The sequence below is a fragment of the Dipodomys merriami genome, unplaced genomic scaffold (assembly GCF_024711535.1).
Source record: "Dipodomys merriami isolate MVZ:Mamm:240054 unplaced genomic scaffold, mDipMer1.0.p SCAF_1791, whole genome shotgun sequence".
NCBI classification, from domain to species: Eukaryota; Metazoa; Chordata; class Mammalia; order Rodentia; family Heteromyidae; genus Dipodomys; species Dipodomys merriami.
In genome coordinates, this window is record NW_027203150.1 from 17644 (window position 1) to 34185 (window position 16542).

A 16542-nucleotide genomic window follows, 5' to 3' on the forward strand; every position below is an offset into this window, starting at 1 on the left:
CAGTATTAACCAAAGAATGCTATTTGCAGAGGAGTATTTAAAAGGTGTAATTTCTTATAAAATAAAATTGAACTTTTAATCTAACAAAATGAATACCAGGAAACTATCACTTGGAAGATATGAGGGGAAGTCAAAGGGAAGGAATAAAGAGAGTTATAGAGGAAGAGAGTGAAGGCATAATATTCAATGCAGATAGTATGAATCTAGAAAAAATTAAAATGGGGTGAGCTTTGGAAGGATGTGGAACGTTATGTATACATCTATTGTACTTATAAACTGATTTGTTGAATGGAAATTCCTTCATACCACTATTTAATTAAAATATAATTAAAAACAATGGAGACATCTGACCTTAAACTGCGTTCTCTTAAACCATGAGACAATATAATAGTTTCCTCCTCAAAAAATATCTTTGCAGGTATTTTCCTCATAATGACAGGAAAGTGAACAATGCAATGAATATCAATACATCACATTGCATATCCTAAATAGACACAATATAAATATCACATTAAAAATGTTAGAATTCATCACATGATAAAATAACAGGTATAAAGTATCAAATGCTGATTGTTTTTCCAAGTACTTTACGTTATCTAATTTAATCCTCACAATAATCCCATAAATTGGAACTACTTCTATTTTTAATTATCAGATGATGATATTGAAGTCTTCAGAATTGGAATTACTAGTCTAACATTGCATACATGGTAAGCTTTAGCCTACGGCCCATTCCCACCCTATCAAATTACCTTATTCTATTTTATGACTAAAATACCAGCACTTAGTCTACTAATTCTAGGAAAATTTCCCAATATTATTGTGGACACTCATAATATTTCACTTTATCTTTGTTAGAAAATAGGTTACTAAGCCAGATGCCAGTGGCTCACGCCTGTAATCCTAGCTACTAAGCAGGCTGAGATCTGAGGATCCCAGTTCAAAGCCAGCCCGGGCAGTAAAGTCTGTGAGGCTTATCTATAATAAACCTTTAGTAAACCGGAAGTTGCACTGTGGCTCAAGCGGTAGAATGCTCGTCTTGATTGGAAGAGCGCAGGGACAGTGCCCAAGCCCAGAGTTCAAGCCCCATGACTAACTAAAAAAAACAAACAAAAAAAAAAGGAAAATAAAAAGAAAATAGGGTACTGTAATATGAAAACTCCAAGTTCATAATCAATTTATACCTCCCTGGTGAAAGGAACTGCCAAACTATAACATTCTTGATTTCTAGCTCAAAATAGTAGAAATCATATTCTATCCCATGATTCAACACTGCACTGCCTGGGGACCCATCTATGTTTAAAGTCATATTGAAAGAATGACCTACCCAATTTCTGATGAAAACATACTGCAGGTCTTATGGACCAATCATTTCCACATTGTAGCTCACCTATATTGTTTACCATTAGAAGTATTTTGATTGTTTTTTATACCAAACATTTTGAGAGAAAGGTACTACTTTAAAATGTTATTAAACCAACACTGATATAAAAATTACCTTTGACCACAGATAAATATTTTTATCTTTCATATACCCCAAAATGCAGTATGACCTGTCATTAAAGTTAGGAATGAGAGGTTAAGAATCATAGACAACAACACCTAAGCATGAATTAAAGACTCTCCAACTTGTGAATACAATTGGTTTAAAAAGACATCAATACTACTGCATTTTAAAGATTCCTTATGACAATGATAATAATAATGATAAACTATTAACACTTGAAAATAACTTATTTTCTTGGGAGCAGGACACAAAACACAAGATTAATCTTAATTATTTTAAAAGATCTTTATTTATACTACAAATTCACTCTTATAACTATAAAGGTTCTAAGACTAACTGAAGTACAGAGACACAAAGGAAATAATTTAAATGCATCCTCTACATGAAAAGGACTGTGTTAATAGAAAAGAAAGTCCTAATAATAATTAGCTTGCCAAATTCACTTACATTCTTTTATTCTATTTCATTTACTTTCATAAAAACTGGGTTTTCATAAAATGATTCATAAAAAGCCTATATACCCACTTACATTTTCAGACCTTAACGATATTTATTTCAGAAATGTCTTGAGCTCTATAGTCAATGAACTGAAATAATACTTAAATATTCAAAGGGTTTTCAGAAATTGCAAGACTCGCTCTGGGATGTTCTTTATATTGTAAAAGATATCCAAAAAGCCTTATCTGTTAAAGTTGTGATAGTTGCTCCCACAAAAGAGCCATTAGTGAATGTCCCTTTGCATGTACAAAATAACTTTAAATACATCCACAATCTGGAGATGACACATAATTTTTGTTTGTTTGTTTTTGAAAGGAATATCTAACAAGCATATCCACAATACTTATTTTCAGTCAATAAGATGTGATATTCAAACATAATATGGGGTTGATTATCTCTTAGTGAGAATAGATATGATCTTACAAAGGAAGTTATTTTCAACAGTAATCTGGAGTTTATCCATCTTGTGTTTCACAGGAATAACCAGAGAGTAATACTTATTTGGTCAAGTCTGTCAAACTCACTCCATGAGTATATCTGAACTGTATAACCAAGTTAAGTGATCAAATACCTATTTTGTACTAACAATCATCTTACAGCAATAACTTACTACTTAATTAGGTCAGTGTCTTCTTACCTAACATTTAATAAGAGCTGAAAGCGGTCTCTTTTACCTAACTTAATGTTGTAAATGCTTGGATTATGATGACGTTATTATTTGAAAAATAAAATGTACAAAAGGGTAGTTCCACTGAAATGACATGACAAAACACTGATAAATAAAAACACTGCAAAACAGATAGCTCTTTTCAGCCTCACCCTTTCCACATTGGCAAGCAACATTGCAATAGCACATGCACACATACACACACATGTGCGCACATGTACACACACATATACATACATGCTAAATTGAGGGTTTATCGTACAAAAAGTTCAAATGAAATATTAGTGATTAGGACAAATGATGATTTGCCTTATTACAAAATAATACATAATCCAGTCACCACTGGTGTTACATATTTCCTGCCTCTCTACATGTGACTTCTTAATGTATTTTTAATTAATTAATTGACAAATTAAGTAAGTCATTTGTTTGGTTCAGGGCCTGGCTCTTTCCCAGAATTTTTTTTGTTTTATTTTCTCAAGGCTAGCATTTTACTGTTTGTAATAGCTCCATTTCTAGGTTTTGCTGGTTACTTTAAAATCAGAATCTAATGGCCTTTTTTTTTTTTGCTTGGTCTGGTTTTGAACGACAATCCTCAGATTTCATCTTTCTGATTAGCTTGGATTAAATACATGAGCCATCAGTGGGGCTTCTACTTTTTCCTCTATACTTATCTAATGCACATACTTAGTAATTTAAAACTGAGAGAATAGAAGCAAGACATACAGTGATGATATTTTCTTGTCAGAACATCAAGTTAGTAATGGAAATTTCTTCCATACACAAAAAATACCATGATATAGTGTAAGAGAATTCATTATTGAACATATGAGCTTTAAGAGCTTTCTAAAAGATCCATTATTTATTGTTACCCAACATTAGGAAAAAATGTATAATTCAGTAGTAAAATAGAAGTCCTTTTCATGACTACTTAAATTTCTTGTTTTTTTTTTTAAAGACACTTGTTTTCATCTAAAAAAGTAGGCCTGTCTATTTTCTTCATGTGATTTTTATCATTGAAGGTGCTTAATGAGAAGTCAAAATCTGTTAGTAGTCCTTTGCAATCAATTTTCACTTTTTCCTCTTGGAGAATATAATGATCAAAGCAATAGTTCAGAATCAGCAAGCAATATTTCAGAATCATGCTTCCAGTGCAAGTGGCACCAGAAAGTAATCCTCAATACCAGTTTCCACAAAGTTTTCTCACAGATACAATTGGCCTGCCTTCTCTAGCTGCTTTCCTAGCCTGGACCTATTCTTTCATTGTACAGGAAAAGTGTGATTCAAATTATTTCAGTCAGATCTGTTACTAGAATTATCAGGATTTAGATTCTTGTCTGTAATTTGGTCAAAGCTATGCCTCTTTATGTAGGCTACTAAAATGTATTTACGAATTTCAAGTAAATACATAAATTTGATTTCCATCTCTTTAAAAAAATAAAATTTTGTTTGCCCTATAAATTGATCCGAAGCATGGATTTTATGGCTAGCTAGGTCATTGCACACCTGTCTTTCTTCCTCTCTCTCTTTCATAGTTCTCATAGATAATATGATTGCTGCATAATTATCCTCATTTATTTTGCTTTTATATTTTTGGTTGCATCATTTCACTTTCTGCTCTGCCATTTCCCAAATCATTTATATAGAAAGCATTATTTCATATTTTCTCATTCCTAGAATAAGCTGCACCTGAAGACACCACTGGCCCTCATTTTCAGTCTGTACTTTGAATACGGAGGAAAATCTTTCCTCTGCTCTCCATCAATTCCCTACTCTCCAGTTAGAATAGTTTAGAATAGTAAAAAGGGAAAAAGAGAAAATAAATCATGGTGAAAAACTCATGGGGTATTTCTGACCAGTTCATCCAACGTGACCTTTTAGGGAACTACATAGACACCTCATTCCGACTGGCTCTCAAAGTCTCTGGTTAGGCAATTCTGATGAAGATGAGGAACAAGATGAAAAAGTGAGGAATGGTATCAATTGCAAGAAAAAAATGGAGAAGGATCCAAGCAAATTTCTTCTTTGGGATGCTTAAAATAATCAGCTTACTACAGTGTGGAGACTACTTTCCAAAAAGGCCACTCATATGCATATGAGGGATGATGATGAGTATACCCCTCTTCATCGGGAAGCCTACAGTGGACAATTACCCATTGTTCGTGAGTTGGTGGCTCAAGTGACACATGCAATAACTGTAGATGGCTGGATACCCCTGCACAGTGGATATACGTGGAATAATACGAGTGGCTTCTTTCTTACTTCATCATGAGGCAGATACCAATGCCAAAATTAAAGACCTCTTTTTTTTTAATTTTTTAATTTTTTAATTTTATTTTATTTGAGAACATACTGTACAGAGGGGTTACAATTACATGGGCAGGATAATGCATACATTTCTTACCAAGCATTGCAGCCTCCTCCTTTGTTTACCCTTCACCTCCCTTCCCAGCCTCCCCCCTCCCCCCACCCAATCATACCCCCCTCCCCCCCCCCACACCGACATTGTAAAGCTTGCTATGACATGACATTTTGTAATTCCCCTTGTTACAACAGGTCTACCTGAATCCTTAAACGACTTGTTTGTCCCCATCTCCTCCACATGTTATACTGACATCAAATAAAGTGAAAGCGGGGGTTACACTGTGGGGGAAAGACATACAAAGCAACAAAGAAATAATCTTATAAATGCGTTAGAAACACATGCATGAAAGAAACGAAAACATTAAAATACATATTTAAGGGTTCGTTTTCCTAACATCACATTATCTGATCTTTCCCGCTTGACTCATACCTATACTAGATATTGCAAATAAGGGAAACCATGGGACCTATGTTTCTTTGGGCCTGGCTTACTTCACTTAATATAATTTTTTCCAAGCCTTTCCATTTCCTAACAAATGGGGAAATGTCATTCTTTCTGATGGAGGCATAGAATTCCATTGTGTATATATACCACATTTTCTTGATCCATTCATCTACTGAGGGGCTTCTGGGTTGGTTCCATATCTTAGCTATGGTAAATAATGCTGCAATAAACATAGTTGTGCTGGTAGCTTTAGTGTGGTCTTGTTTGTATACATTTGGGTAAATGCCCAAAAGTGCGATTGCTGGATCATAGGGGAGATCTATGTGAAGTCTTTTGAGGAACCTCCATACTGCTTTCCAAAGTGGTTGAACAAGTTTACATTCCCACCAACAATGAAGTAAGGTTCCTTTCTGTCCACATCCCCTCCAGCGTCTGTTGTTGTTAGAGTTCTTGATTTTTGCTGTTCTAACTGGAGTGAGGTGATATCTCAATGTTGTTTTGATTTGCATTTCTTTTATGGCTAGGGATGTTGAACATTTCTTCATGTGTCTAATGGCCATCCTTCTTTCTTCTTCAGAGAAGCTTCTCTTTAAGTCTTTCGCCCACTTATTTATTGGGCAGTTGTTTCTTTGAGGATTTGTTGTTGGGTGGTTTAATTTTTTGAGTTCCAAGTATATTTTAGATATGAGACCCTTGTCCGTTGTATGGCTAGTAAAGATCTTCTCCCAATCCGTGGGCTTTCTATTGATCTTGCTAGCTATGTCATTTGCCCTGCAGAAGCTCTGCAACCTTATGCAATCCCATTTGTCCAACCTTTCTTTGATTTGTTGTGTTTCCGGGTCTCTATTCAGAAAATTTCGGCCTGAGCCAAGGAGACCTAGGGTTTCTCCTATTCCATCCTGTAATGTTTTCAGAGTGTCTGCTTTGAGTTCAAGGTCTTTGATCCATTTGGAGTTGATTCTGGTGCAGGGTGATATATAAGGATCTAGCTTTAGTTTTCTACATGTAGTTAACCAATTTTGCCAGCACCATTTACTGAAGAGGCTGTCTTTCTTCCATTCTATTGTTTTAGCTTCCTTATCGAAGATTAGATGGCTATAGGTCTGTAGGTTCATTTCTGGGTTTTCAATTCTATTCCATTGGTCCTGAGGTCTGTTCTTATGCCAATACCAAGCTCTTTTGATTACTATGGCTTTATAGTAGAGTTTGAAATTTGGTATTGATATTCCTCCAGCAGTGTTCTTTCCGTTGAGAAGTGTTTTTGCTATTCGGGGTCTTTTATTGTTCCATATGAATTTTTGGATTGCCTCTTCTATTTCCTTGAAGAATGAGGGTGGAATTTTGATAGGTATCGCGTTGAATTTGTAGATAGCCTTGGGAAGTATTGCCATTTTCACGATGTTAATCTTGCCAATCCAGGAGCATGGGAGGTTTTGCCATTTTTTAAGTTCTGTGTTGATTTCCTTTCTCAAGATTTTAAAGTTTTCATCATAGAGGTCCTTCACTTCTTTAGTTAAGTTAATTCCTAGGTATTTTATTTTTTGTGGGGCTATTACAAATGGAGTTGCATTCCTAATTTTAGCCACACTTTTCTCATTGTTGGCATACAGAAAAGCCATTGATTTTGGGGGGTTAATTTTATAACCTGCTACTTTGTCAAAGTTTTGAATCAGCTTGAGTAATTTGGGAGTGGAGTCTATGGGATTCTTTAAATACAAGATCATGTCATCTGCAAAGAGGGAGAGTTTTATTTCTTCTTTCCCTATTTGGATCCCCTTTATGTCTGCATCTTGTCTTATTGCTGTAGCTAGGCATTCTAATACTAGATTGAAGAGAAGTGGAGAGAGTGGGCATCCTTGTCTTGTTCCTGAGTTAAGAGGAAATGGCTTTAGTTTTTCACCATTGAGTATAATGCTGGCTGTAGGTTTGTCATATACAGCCTTTATTGTATTGAGGAATGTTCCATGGATTCCTAATTTTTCCAAAACCTTCATCATAAAGTGGTGTTGGATCTTGTTGAATGCTTTTTCTGCGTCTATTGAGATAACCATGTGGTTCTTGTTCTTGCTCCTGTTGATGTGATGAATAATATTAATTGATTTGCGTATATTGAACCAGCTTTGCATCCCTGAAATGAATCCTGTTTGATCGTGTTGTATGATTTTTTGGATGAATTGTTGAAGTCGATTTGCCAAAATTTTGTTGAGAAGTTTTGCATCGATGTTCATCAAAGAAATGGGTCTATAGTATTCTTTCTTTGATGAGTCCCTGCCTGGTTTTGGGATGAGGGTTATGATGGCTTCATAGAATGTGTTCGGTAGTGAGCTTTCTTTTTCAATTTCATTGAAGAGTTGGAGGAGAATTGGTGTGAGTTCTGCTTTGAAGGCCTTGTTAAATTCCGCTGTAAAACCATCTGGTCCTGGACTTTTCTTAGCTGGGAGGTCTCTTATTGCTGTTTCTATTTCAATGCTTGATATGGGCCGGTTAAGATAGTTTAACTCATCTTGGTTTATTTTTGGCATGTCAATATTTGCTAGGAAGAGGTCCATTTCTGTCAAGTTCTCGAACTTATTAGCATAAAGTTTTGAGAAGTATTCCCTTATAATGTTCTGAATCTTGGTTGTTTCTGTGGTGATGTTTCCATTCTCATCTCTGAGTTTATTAATTTGGGTGTGTTCTCTTCTTTTTCTGATAAGATTTGCTAAGGGTCTGTCAATTTTGTTAAGTTTTTCAAAGAAACAACTCTTTGTTTTGTTGATTCTTTCTATAGTTTTTTTGGATTCTAATTCATTTAATTCTGATTTAATTTTGATTATTTCTTTCCGTCTACTGGATTGGGGTTTACCTTGCTGCTCTTTTTCAAGGAGGTTTAGATGTGTCATTCAATTGCTAGTTTTAGATCTCTCCAATTTGTTGATGTAGGAGCTCAGAGCTATAAACTTGCCTCTGAGTACTGCCTTTGCTGTGTCCCAGAGGAGCTGGTAATTTGTGTGTTCATTTTTGTTGAATAGCATGAACATTTGAATTTCCTTTCTAATCTCTTCCATGACCCACTCTTGATTCAGCAGTGTGTTGTTCAGCCTCCATGTGATACCGGACTTTCTTTGGTGGCTTTTGGTGTTGAGTTCTAATTTTATTCCCTTGTGATCAGAGAGAATGCAGGGTATAACTTCAATGTTTCTGAATTTAGACAAGTTTGCTTTGTGGCCTAGAATGTGGTCTATTTTAGAAAACGTTCCATGTGCTGCTGAGAAGAACGTGTATTCTGATGCTGCTGGGTGAAATGTTCGGTAAATGTCTGTTAAGTCTAGTTGATCTATGCAGCTGTTTAGATCTGCGGTTTCTCTGTTGAGTTTTTGCCGAGTTGATCTGTCTAGTGGGGAGAGTGGTTTGTTAAAATCCCCAACAATTAATGTCTTTGGATCTATATGGGATTTGAGGGAAAGTAGTGTTTCTTTGATAAATTTGGGTGCTCCATTGTTTGGCGAATAGATATTTAGAATTGTAATATCCTCCTGAAAGAGAGATCCTTTAATTAGTATGTAGCAACCTTCTTTATCTCTTCTCACGATTTTTAATTTGAAGTCTATTTTATCTGATATTAGGATTGCAACTCCCGCCTGTTTATGAGGGCCGTTTGCTTGGTAGATTTTGTTCCAGCCTTTAACATTGAAAATGTGTTTGTTTTTACGGGCAAGATGTGACTCCTGCAGGCAGCAGATAGAAGGGTCTTGTTTTTTAATCCAACTAGACAGTCTATGTCGCTTAATTGGAGAGTTCAGTCCGTTAACGTTAAGAGATAGGACTGAGAGGTATTTGGGAGTTCCTGCCATGTTATCTACCTTCTTGGGGGCTGTGAAATCTGGGTTCTTCCTATGGTTCTTTGATTCTCAGTTTGGGTGCAGTTGTTGGCTTTTATTGTGGTCTTGTTTGTTTTCTATGTGTAGGACATCTTTAAGAATCTTTTGTAGGGCTGGTTTGGTGGAGATGTATTGTTTCAAGTTTTCTTTGCTGTGGAAGGTTTTCATTTGGCCTTCAGTTATAAAGGAGATTTTAGCTGGGTACAGTATTCTTGGTTGATAGTTGTTTGTTTTTAGGGCATGGCATACATCATTCCAGGCTCTTCTTGCTTTGATTGTCTCTGCTGAGAAATCTGAGGTGATTCTAATTGGTTTCCCTTTATAGGTGATTACCCTTTTCTCCTTGACAGCTTTAAGGATCTTTTCCTTGTTCTGAGTTGATCCTGTGTGTATTATAATGTGACGGTGGGATGTCCTATTCTGGTCTGGTCTATTTGGGGTTCTAAAGGCTTCTTGTATCTGAATAGGCCTATCTTTTTGCATGTTTGGGAAGTTCTCTGCTAGGATCCTGTTAAACAAATTTCCTAGACCATTAACTTCTGTTTGTAGGTGCTCCTCTACACCCATTATCCTTAAGTTAGGCCTTCTGATGGTGTCTTCCAGGTTTTGGATAGATCTATCACATTTCTTGGACTTGTCTTGGATGGTTGTATGTTCTTTCTCTATAATATCTAGGCTGTCTTCAATCCCTGAGATTCGATCTTCTGCATGGTCTAACCTGCTGTCAAGACTCTCTACTTTGTTTTTAATCTCTTTTCCTTCTAATTGGTCAGCTTTGATAGCTTCAAGTTCTTTGTTGAAGCTCTGTTTTAGGTCTTGTATGAATTTCTTTACTTCCTTAATTTGGTGTTCAGTGTTTGTCCTCAAATCACTTAGTTGATTGGATATGGTTTCTTTGGACTCCCATTCCTTGTGTTGGGTTCCATTCAGCATTCCCTTTGTGGTCTCCCTGACTTCCTTCAGCTCTTTGTTAATGGATTCTATGGATGCCTTTAGTGATCTTTGTGTGTTCTCTACCTGGTCTCTCAATTCCTGTATTACTCTTTGTTTAGCTTCCTCACGTTCGTGGGATTCCTGCAGTTCTCTTTGCGTGTTTCAGCCTGCTCACGCCATTCCTCCCTTTCTCTTTGAGTATTCTCAAGTTGTTCACGCAAATCCTGTATCAGTTTTTGAGTAGCTTCCTCACGCTTATGATATTCCTGTATAAACTTCTGGGATGCCTCCTCTCTCTCCCTCTCACGCTCATACAGAGTCCTTTGTAAGTTGTCAAGCTTCTCATTTATCATGTTTGCCACCAGTGTTTGTAGAGCTATTTGGGAACTCTCCTCTGGATTGTTCATTATCTGATCTGTCCCCTGATTATCAAGATTGGGAATTGAGATACCCGGATTTGCCATTTTTCTTGTGTTTTTCTGGCTTACTCTGCCCATTTGAGATGAAGATAGTACCAGTTTTGTGCTAGAACACTATCTTAAGGCAACCATCAACCAAAGTTTGCATTTGTACAGTCAATAGTCTACAGATACAATCTAGTTCCACAGATACATCTATTCAACATCAAACAACTATATTTTAAAGGACTTTGAACCGCAGAAAAGAATTTGGAAAACCAGAAATTATTAGGATTAGGGAGAGATGTGGGTGAAAAATAGGAATAGATTGGTGTGGGGAGGCACAGGGAGAGTTAACTATGTCCTAATCACAATTCAGGAAATGGATTGGGTAGGATGCAAGTAGAGAGAGAGAGAAAAAGAAGAGAGGGATAGGGGAATGAAAAGAGACCAGAAAAAAAATAGAAACATAAAAATTAATGTTATTGTAGAGATTAAAAGACCATCTATTTAGAGAGGAATGTGAATATGTTGTGAGAAAGGGAGGGACATAGAGGAGGTGTGAAAAACTTTAAGGATGGGAAAGGGAGAAGAAAAGATCAGAAGTTCAGTAGAGCTAGACAAAAAACAAAAAGATAATTAAGAAAGAAAGAAAAAGAGAAAGAAGATAAGAAAAGAAAGGAAAACGCTCATTTACATATTCCTAAAATAAAAATTATAAGAGGAGAAAAAACAAAAAAAAAGTTACTGGAAATCAATTATTTTTTCAGAAGAGGCAAAAATTAAAGATTAATAAAAGTTTTAAAAGAGAAAAAAAATTATATATATATATTTAAGGTAGCAAAAAACAAAAAACAAACAATAAAAAAGAAAAGAAGAAGAAAAAAAGAAAGAAAAAAAAGGAAAAAACGAAAAAAGAAAAAAAAAAGTCCTTTGATTTTTTTTTGGGGGGGGGAGGGGTGGGAAGAATCCTGTATCTCCCTTTTGTCTGTAACCAGCCTTTTGTTGGAGTCTCTGGTCAGCTTGAGGTCCTGTGGCTTGATTGGTTTCTTAAGTCGGTTTGTTGGAAGAGGCAGAAAAATGCTCTGCTTTACCCAAGATTTTGAGATCCCCCTCCCAGGTTAGTTTTCTAGGAGGGTGATCTGCTTTGAGAATCACAAAAGAGGGGTATGCAGTGGTGAGGCTAAATTCTGGGTAGAGTTGAGGCCTTTCAACAATCAGTAGCTTTTTCCTGGGACTGTTTTGTGCAAAAAAAAAAAAAATCTCCCAGAGCCCAGCCTGGAGCAGTTCTCAGGGATTCTGTTTTTCAATTGATTGTTGAGGCTGCTAGAGGGAGGGGCAGCCTCTGGCTCTGGTTACCCAGTGAGGGAAGCCACTCCAATGGCTGGCGCCTGAGCTGGGTGACTTTTCCCTGGATGGAGCCGAGTCTGGCAGGTCACTTTGCCGTTAAGTTCTTGTGACCTGCTAAATGACTCGTTTTATTCCAAGGCCTGGGTTGGAGCTGGCAGCTCCTCCGAGCTTTGTTGGTATCCAAGATGGAGATCACTGGTGCTGGGGGGGGAGGGGTGGCTTTCCCTCCTCTGATCCCTAAGAAGGAGTGAGGAAGTCGGGCTTCTACTCATGCCGAGTCTTGGATCCTGGGTCGTCTCTGGTCTGCAAGCTGCAGGATGAAGATGTCCGCTCTTTGTTGGTTCTTGCTGGTGTTGAGTAGAATCTGCTCGCCCGTTGCGTCTGGCTCCTTCGTCCCGGACTCTGTGTGAGCGCTCAGGTATGGCCCCCGGCTGTGGTCTCCGCTGCTTTTGACCCTGCCGCTGCCGTCGCTGCGGCGGCTGCTGGTGAGCACTCAGGTGCTTCTTTTTGCCTTGGCTTCCCCTCTCTTGTCTAACTCTCTGTCCTGTGATGGCACACTTGGTGTGATTCTCTGGCTTAGGACTGTTCACTGGAACTCTAAAATTGCTTTCTATGCGAGAGCTTGTTCAGATTCCAGCTTCTCCTCCGCCATCTTCCCCCTTCATTATTTCAAATTAAAGACCTCTTGACCCCCTTGCATCTTGCTGCTCAGAACTGAGACAGAGAAGATATGCTGGAACTCTTTCTGTTGAACCATTCTGTCAAACCAGGCATGAAGAACAACTTGGAAGAAACTGCATTTGATATTGCCAAAAGGATAAGTATATATCACTAACTCTTTTAAGTTGTGGAAGATCGTACAAATTGTTCTCCTAAGTCCTAATGGTTCGGCTAAGTTTCTTAAATTTCAAAAATGCCAGTCCATCCATTGTGTCCATACAAAATATTTTCACAATCCAAATAACAGCAATGTCTTTTTTTTTGGTCCGTCGTGGGGCTTGAACTCTGGGCCTGGGCACTCTCCCTGTGCTCTTCAGCTCAAGGCGAACTCTCTACCTCTTGAGCCACAGCTCCACTTCCAGTTTTCTTGTGCTTTATTGGAGATAAGTGTCTCACGCACTTTCCTGCCCAGGCTAGATTTGAATTCGAATCCTCAGATCTCAGCCTCCTGAGTAGCTAGGATTACAGGCGTGAACCTCCAATGCCCAGCAACAGCAATAACTTACTGTAAAAATTCACAGATTCCATTTAATTCTTCCAAGTGAATTGCCTGCCTTTGATGTTAAAATGTATTCAAGAGTTTTTGTATACATCTATAATGAGTTCTACAGAATTTGTTATTTTTTAAATCAGAAATAATTTTAACTTATCTGTTGAAATGAGTAGTAGAAAAACTAAAGTATTTCTGGTGCTTGTCTGAAAAAGTATATTTTTAAAATATTCTATATTCTATGTTTGTATAATGTCAATAATCTATTTCATTCTCTCCTAGATATACTCTGAATTTGACATTGTTTTATAATATATAGGTTCATTATTGTGTCCTCTCAGATTGCATTCCATATAGAAACAGTTTAAGATTCCTTTTTTCCTAGGTCCTTATAGTATTATATTTCTTTGGGATAAAATGACAATGATGCCTAATTTCAAAAGTTTTGTAAAGGTTTTGCTATGTAAAGGCCTTTCTAAGTTGAAGACTTAATACACTGATGTCAAACTAACTTTTAATTATATGAATTATGTGGATTATTGCACTTGTAATTTTGTAATTAACTTTTCACTTTTTCATTTTTTGCATCTGAAGAAGGAAAAATATGGAATACTTCACAAGTTTTCATATCTTCCTTGTGCAAGTGCCATGTTAATCTCTGTATTGTTATAATTTGGGTATATGTGCTGCTGAAACATGTAGTATCCTCTAAATTTAAGTAGTTAATGATGCAATCTTTATACAGGCTTATGTCCTTGGGTGCCTATTTGTAACAAGGAAAACTTATTATTCCCAACAATGCTATTGATCTTATTTCCCTAAAATTCTGAGAATAGTGGGGAAAATGATATTGTTCAGTCGATTGCTCACATTTGCAAAATTTGTTTTGTTTTTTTAATTTTTTAATTTTTTTAATTTTTATTGTGAAAATATTGTACAGAAGGGTTACAATTACATGGGAAATATAATGAGTACATTTCTTATCAAGCATTGTAGCCTCCTCCTTTGTTTTCCCTTTCCATCCCTTCCCATCCTCCCCCATCCAATCCTCCCCGCTACACCCCCCTGCACCAAAGTTGTAAAGTTCATTTTTCGACATAACGACTTGTTTATCTAATTGTTGCAATATGTCCACCTCTATCCCTATTTAAACGATTTGTTTTTCCCTTTCCCCTCCACAAATTTTACCGACATCAAATACAGTGAAAGCAGGGGTGATACTGTGGGGGAGGGACATACAAAACAACAAAGAAATAATCTTATAAATGCGTTAGAAGCAATCGCATGAAAGAAAAAAAAACATTTAAATACATATCTTAGGGTTCATTTCCCTTACATCACCTTATCTGACCTTTTCTGCTTGACTCAGACATATACTAGATATTGCAAATAAGGGAAACCATGGGACCTATGGTTCTTTGGGCCTGGCTTACTTCACTTAATATAATTTTTTCCAAGCCTTTCTCTTTCCTAACAAATGGGGCAATATCATTCTTTCTGATAGAGGCATAGAATTCCATTTTGTATATATACCACATTTTCTTGAGCAAATTTTTTTGTCAATGACTTTTTAAGTCTTTTTCATTTGGGATTTGACAGTACTTTCAAGTATTTATAGCTAGGTCCAAAGATGATGGTTTTTCAAGTACTTATTTATCAACTGAGTTAGATTTGTGGAGCTAATGGATTCAAAGTAAGCCTGGCATAAGAGCTACTTCTGAACTTCTGCAACTGAAATATTCCAAAATGAGGTGTTACTGGCACAAATGTCTACCTGACCTTTTATCCTTCTTCCATGTAGGAACGGACCAACTAGAATATCTTACCCTGACAGCATATATTGTCTTACTGGAACAAACGTAATCTTAGTTACTAGGGATCATAGAGAGATGAACAGTTCAGACAGAACTGTTCAGACTAGAAGGTATTTTGTCAAATTTTAATTCTTAGTTATACCTACCATTTCAAAAGTAGCTAATGCCAAGAAAAGGTGAAAAATTGTTCATATGCATGATTACCTAATGTCTTGGCATGTATACCATCCAACCATGGAGGAACTTACAATACTGCCTTTCTAACACCGAGTATTTTCATAGTTGCAGGAGAAGTCCATATGTTTTCCTCGTTATCAGGTCTTAAATTGGTAATGTTTTAATCACAATGTTTCCTCTTGCCTTCAGGCTATAAATCTACAAATGGTAAAGCTTTAGGTATAACTCTGTCAAACACTAAAGTAGAGATAATGGAATAATACTTTAAAACACCGTTGCCCTTGATACCCTAACCACAACAGAACAATGCAAAACATGTGCCTTTTTATTATATTATATATAGTTATATATTTTACATTTATATGTACTGATTATATATTTCACACAGTGAAACATACTAGAATTAGTTGATAATTTATTTATTCCAATAAATAGAATTGGAATATAAATAATTAGGTTTAGAATATATATTAGAATATAAAAAGTATCAGTGCAATGTCTTCGGTATAAACTTGTGATACCTTCTAAGTGTTCTTGGTCTTCTGAATTCACATGGCAAAAAGCAATGTTGTTTTCCTCTAATCTATAAGGGATTTTACTCTACTGCTCTGTTTATTGTTTTAACTTGCTGGTCCCAAACTGTTTTTCTCCATATTTCTGAAGCATTCCTACTGATTATGCCCAAATATGATGTCTAAAAAATATTATTTTTCTGCAAGACTCATGGGTCCTAGGATCCCAGGTCCCAGTTATCTGCATCATGAGATAACAGAGGCAAGACTTCTCACCTAGGCCCATGCAACATGCCAACAGAAACTAATTGAAGACCCATCTCAATTTCTCATTTCCTATATTTCAGGGCCCCAATTCCTTGAGATGCAGGAATTTGCAGTAAGCAATTGTGAAATGCAAGGCAACTTAAAATGAAGGATGAGATCACCAAATCTGAGAGAAAGTACTGTAATTCAAACTTTCAATTTACAGATGACTAGCACATATCAGTGAACAAGATCACAAAGTGTCATAAACTATTTTTAATACCCCTCCCCTAATAATTAATGAAAGATTTCAGTCCAGCATAAGTGGGCCAAAAAAATAGTTCCTGGAAGGAAAGATCCTAAATTGGTCTACCAAGTCCTGGAAAACTTGACATAGAGATCAAATTTAATTCAGAAAAACATTAATTGAGAAGATTCTTAGTGCTTCAAAACACTGGTAATTCAGTACAACTTGGTTCTGTGGTATAAAAATGTTGTCACTTTCAAACCAATGATAACCTATATTTAAGGAAAGTGTATTCCTTTTCAAATAAACTTTTT

At 36.4% G+C, this 16542-nt stretch overlaps 1 pseudogene; it reads right to left on the reverse strand.

Moving 5' to 3' along the window:
* Positions 1-13830: 13830 nt before the first annotated feature.
* Positions 13831-13930, reverse strand: LOC138829928 (U6 spliceosomal RNA; annotated as a pseudogene).
* Positions 13931-16542: the final 2612 nt, after the last annotated feature.